The following is a 6,146-nucleotide window of genomic DNA, read 5'->3' on the forward strand; positions in this document are numbered from 1 at the left end:
TGCTTTCTTTCAGTTTGTGAGACCTGACTTAGAGCCCAGGGACTAGTGGCCGAGGTTTACTGGGGCTCGGGGAGCAGGGAACAGCCCAGCTCTGTACAAGTGATGTTATAGCTTGGTCTATTAAGTGTCGACAGGACGGAGTGAAAAAGTTTGAAATTCAGTGAATTAAAAACACGCTGCTTTTTAAACCCAAACGATAAACTGGGTTGACTAGAGTTTCCTCAGTTGACTGGTGTAAGTGCGTGGGCTCACTGGTGAGTCAATGAGCACAGAGCGCCGTGTTGGCATTTGCCGCACATCCGGTGTCCTCTGGACTACGTCAGTCAACATCTCTAGGCCCATTTCCTCTTCCTTAAGTTTCACCTGCTTCACAGGTTGTGGTACGAATCAAAATGACATAAGGTTCCTGAAAATGCCTTGCGAACTGTAAAGCATGGTGCAAATATGTATTGTTTTATTGCCATTGCCCTTAGCTGGAGACTTTTTAGTTCTATACTGGTCTACAACTCTAAGTACAGAGTAAAAACTGCTGTAGTGATGCCCCACACACTTTAGAGATAAAATTTATGAACTGAGGACTCTGAAAAACTTCCTTTTTTTTTTTTTCCTGAGGTCTTCAAAGTCTTAGGCTCTACTATATGAAGTTAAACAATTACATAACTTTTTTAAATCTCTGTAATTAGTATACTCAACTATATAGTCCTTGGAGTCACATACATGAAAACAATGGGATTTTTTTTTTTAAAGTTTCACCTGAATGTTTTGGTAATATACAGATACAGCCTCCATGCATAAGGGTCTAGGTAGAATTATTTTCAATATGGTTAAAAAATTAGGGACTTCCCTGGTGGCGCAGTGGTTAAGTATTTGTTTTTATTTTTATTTATTTATGGCTGTGTTGGGTCTTCGTTTCTGTGCGAGGGCTTTCTCTAGTTGTGGCAAGCAGGGGCCACTCTTCATCGCGGTGCGCGGGCCTCTCACTATCGCGGCCCCTCTTGTTGCTGAGCACAGGCTCCAGACGCGCAGGCTCAGTAATTGTGGCTCACGGGCCCAGCTGCTCCGCGGCGCGTGGGGTCTTCCCGGACCAGGGCTCGAACCCGTGTGCCCTGCGTTGGCAGGCGGATTCTCAACCACTGCGCCACCAGGGAAGCCCGGCGCAGTGGTTGAGAATCCGCCTGCCAACGCAGGGGACACGGGTTCGAGCCCTGGTCCGGGAAGATCCCACGCGCCGCGGAGCAACTAAGCCCGTGCGCCACAGCTACTGAGCCTGCACGCTAGAGCCCGCGAGCCACAACTACTGAGCCCACGTGCCACAACTACTGAAGCCCAGGCACCTGGAGCCCGTGCTCGGCAACAAGAGAAGCCTGCGCACCGCAACGAAGAGTAGCCCCCGCTCGCTGCAACTAGTGAAAGACCGAGCGCAGCAACAAAGACCCAACGCAGCCAAAAATAAATAAATTTATAAAAAAATAAATAAATTTATTTTTTTAAATATGGTTAAAAAATTAAAAAGCAATAACAAGTTGAACAATTAGGAATGCATTTTTGCTCTATGATATGTTTCAGATAGGTTGCTGTCTTTCCTGCAGTGTCAAAAAGTCAATGAAGGATTTTTAATTTTGGGATCTAGGACACACAGCTCAATTTCAAAAGGAAAAGCTTGGCAGTTTAATTTTTAATGTTTCTATTCCTCAAAAGCTATTAGAAGACATGCAAAGCAATAATTCTCACAGGACTTTAAATATCTCATCATATAGCATTCTCTGTATGTGTACAATTAAAGTTTAACTAATATCACTTGGGAACTTTAAAAAATTTATTGTATGTCAATTTGAAATGTGGGGATTAGGAATTTCTTTATGTTATTACAATAGCAAGTTGAAATGTGGAAAAAAATCAGGCAATGAATGATTGTGTTATTTATACCGCATTGATTTTTTTTTTAATTAGGCTGATTTTTTTTTTTAATTAGGCTGATTTTGTTTTTTCGCTAAAGTCCTGGATTGCTTTGTATTTTGTGGACCTCTCAGCCTAGCGGATGGATATTCCTTGGGCCTTGTATAGCATTGGTATAATCTTATTTGCATACAAATTCCTTCTTAACATATACATCAATCTGCGAGACAGACACCTCTAGAAAGTTGGTCAGATCCCAGCTCTCATTCCTTGCAAACAGGCTAGGTAACGTTTGTGTAAATCATTTCTGCAGCCGTTCCTGCTGTCCTCATTATTCTCAGAGAAATCAGGGCAAAGCAGACTGATGAATAAAAATAGACAGTGTTCCCTGGCTCTTTCCCTGGCCCTGCGTTCACCTCCATTAGGGATGCAGGGTGTAGAATGCACCTTCCTTCTGTATCTGCATGCCTCATCCCAGGACCAGAAAAGAAAGCTATGCCTTAGATGCACAACTCCACTCACACCGGGGCCACAGCTTTTCATCCAAAGAGGTACTCTTTAAAGCACTCTATTACTGTGTCTCCTGGTTCTGGCTACAATTTGAAAACATGGAAAGTTTTACCAGGCATATACTGACTTTTACAAAGCCTATACTACAATGGAAATGCTTGCCGGCTTAGCACAGTTGAGTTTTCCTGGCAGTTCTGCAAGTCAGTGGGGATCTTTAATGGTCCGTATGCTGAGTCATGTACTATATACCTCTGCTGGTATTTGATTGGACAGCATCTAATATCTGACTTCTAAGTAAGACTCTTTCACTTACTAAAAATTTGTCAACATTAATATCGCTAATTTAATAAGCAGGGATTCAGAGGAAAATAAATCAATATATGGAGAGAGGGGGCTTCGTTTGTTCTTTTTAAAGGTCAATTAAGTGGCTACAGCTCAGTCTCACAGGGAATTATCTTCTGTCTGCTGCTAAAAATAATTCCCAAGAAGGGTGTAGAAAGATGTTCAGCTGTCCGAACTAAGTCTTTATTCAACTCTGCCTGAGATATGCCGAGAGGGAAGAGACACTCAGCATTGCCACGTATCAGAATCTGGTGCCCACATAGGGAGAGACAGGGCTGCTGCCCTCTACTCTGCTGGGTACGGGGAACACTGCGATCGAAGTGGGGCTTTCAAAAAGATGGGTCTGGAGTATTAATGGATCTATAGTTTGATAGAACTTTATCACTGAGGCCAAGCCTGGTGCTTAGGGAGAGGAGAAAAGCGTTTTAAACTTGTACTGTGTTAACAACTCTGGCAATAATTTGCATTTAGGTAAACCAAAGAGCTAGCATTATAGCTTTTCTCTGCCCCAAATTCTCCTGATTATTTCTAGGCTTACAGCCCGAATCAGTCTGCAGCTGACTGACTGTAATCCTGGCCATAAGAATCAAAATGATCTCATGTTCAGGGTCACAGTCATCATATCTGGACCGTGGAAATTTTCTTAATGTCCCTATCAATGAAAACTACTTTTAGTTCAATATTCTTTCAACCTCCCCACCCCCGCAACAATTTATAACACAGAAGCAGCAACATCACCAATGAACAGTGAATTTACAAGGAAGCTACACCCACTGGTTACAAGCCTACAAAGTTATAAGTAGCTACTTCAAGTTAGGTAGCAAGGAAATTTCCTTCAGAAAGCCCAGTTGCCTGAGCTGGGCCCTCCTGCTTACCTGCTTTATGTACTTGCTTCCTGCCTGAGGAAAGTTCCAGGCAGCCAGGTGCAAGAATACAAAGCTCCTCAGTGAGTGGAAGGGACGCCCGGTGTCCTCTGAGCTGCGATCTCAGTTCCGATGCTTTTCATGCGGCTGAAATAGCTCAAGTGCTCCCTGCCTCACCCGGTATTGAGAGCTGCTCCTGGCTCGGGGCTGGAGGGGAACTCGGTTTAAGGATAAGTGTTAAAGAGAATTCCTGTCATAGCTCACAGTTGTTCTTCCTAAATATAGAGTTTGATACAAGCCATACGCTGCCTCCAAAAGGCTTGACCGTGCTGAAAGCAGGGCTCAAATGTCAGCCGGAAGGTGGCTCCGGAATCTTACTGCCTTCCTAATCTTCCAGAAGATGCTGGTTGTGTTTTCTCACAACTTCTGAGGGGGCACAGGAAAGTTTGAAAAGTAGGAAAAGTTTCTATCTTTAGCTTTATTACCCAGAGGTGAGAAGACCCGAAGTGTTCAATGAAAATTGGAGAGAGGCGGCATGGCACCACAGACAGTGTTTGAGTCCTCGCTTGGTCACTGAGGAGCTGAGAAAGTTACTTCATAATCAACACTCAGTCAGATTATGATGAACTACCAGATATCATCCTTTTCATCGGTCAAAAATGGTCACAGATCAACTGACTCGTGTGGTTCCAGGGCCCAGAGTCCTTGCTCTCTCTGCTCTATACCGCCCCTACTCGTGGCAATGACTTTGGCCCTACAGCACATGAGGCAACAGAACAAAACGAAAGAGAAAATATCTGTCTTAAGTATGACCAGGGCCAGGACCAGGTATGAGGCAAAACACTTTTTAAAGAGAACACTGCCAAATCCTAAAGCACATGCTCATTATTTTTAACACTACTTTTAATTTTTTTTTTTTTTTTTTTTACTTCTATAGCCTCTAAAACTACCTTTGCGTAGAACTCCCCTTCAGTAGGACTAAGCAGAGTGGGCTCACTTATAATTCATCCAGTGGATGAAAGTGAGGGATGACTGAGTCCCTGACAGCACGGTCAGCTGCTGACCATCACCAGCAACCAGTCCTCTCGTTATGTGAGGCCAAGAAGCTCCGATCTGTATGAGCCCTTAAAGTCAGATGTGAGTTCCCTGCAACTGAATGCATTCCAAACACTTGATTTCAGGTCAGTAAAGAGAAAAACAACTTTCCAGTAACTTAGGAGGTCAGCAGATAATTGTGCATCATCTCAGTTTGGGGCTCACCATTAAGTTCTGTTCATGTGCTGTTTAAAAGAATTGTGTCTTCAAAATTCAGTTTCGACATTGTACTTTGAGATCATATGGCACCAAAAGTGAGTTCTTTACACACTGGGGAAGAGATTAGGGTAGGCACCTTAATATTTCCCCAGATGTTTGGCTGCTTCTCTGTGTTCAGAGCCCTTCACCAGACAACAATGAGCCATTTTTGACCCCTGGCCCTGCAGCCAGCCCATACATTTTGCCACAGTCCTTTTGCCCCCACTGACCCCTCAGTAGCTACTGGTGTGGCATATGTCAGGGAAAGTGCGCCTGGCGGCAATGCCTTGTACCCAAGGCTGGCCCAACATGGACGTAGCTGCCTCTGTGGGAAGAACTGAGGTGAGCTTCATAATCGGGACTTCTGTAGTCATAAGTGACAGAAACGCAAAGTGAACTAGTTTAAGCCCTGAGGAGGTGTGGCAGACACTGTTGATGTCTTTCTCAGTATTGCTCTGCCCACCTGAGTTCTGCAGCTATAGACAGTCCTCAGGACACTGTCAGCTTCACCCCTCAAAAACCTGAATCTCTCTGCTTCTCCGCATTGGGGCTCTCTCCATCTCCAAGGCAAGTTGCCTGGGTGTGCTGCAGGCATGACCCAGAAGTGCCAGGGAGCAGACACCCCTAGGGACAAATCTCAGCCGGTGGGGATGGAGGTCGGTGATAAACGCCCCACCTCCCCATCCTCTGGTGGAATGACTGTGAGATATGGTCCAGTTTCCAGAGGTCCCCAGCAGGACTGAGCCTCAGTTGCCCACAGCAGGAAACGACTTGCTCGTTATTACACCCTTATTGGTTTTTTCCTTTCCCTCTCTCACTTCCCCACTCCCTCACTTACGTTCTCCGGGATCATCACCCAAATACACCACCAAACAGACAAGACCAAGTCCTTGTCTCCGTGTCTGGATTTGATGTAACCCAAACCAAGACAAGGGGGTTCACTGGGAAAGCTTCATATTGTGGCAGGAAAGGCATGGGGTGCAGGTGGGCCTCAGAAATAACCAGAACCAAGAACTCAGACCTCACTAGAGAGTGCCAAATCTATTTCTCCCACTCCAGTTTTTAAAATCCCAGGGTTCTGATTGCCCCATCCTGAGTTAATCACCAAACTCCTGGCCAGGTCACCTAGCATACAGGAGGCCATTGGGGTGCACACCTATGGAGGAGGTCCTTCCCAGAGAGGGGAATAGTTGTGACCTGAACAGCCCTCCCAACTGAGGTCCCCAAAAAGCACTAAGAAGC

Source organism: Eubalaena glacialis, chromosome X (genome assembly GCF_028564815.1).
Source record: "Eubalaena glacialis isolate mEubGla1 chromosome X, mEubGla1.1.hap2.+ XY, whole genome shotgun sequence".
Lineage (NCBI taxonomy): Eukaryota > Metazoa > Chordata > Mammalia > Artiodactyla > Balaenidae > Eubalaena > Eubalaena glacialis.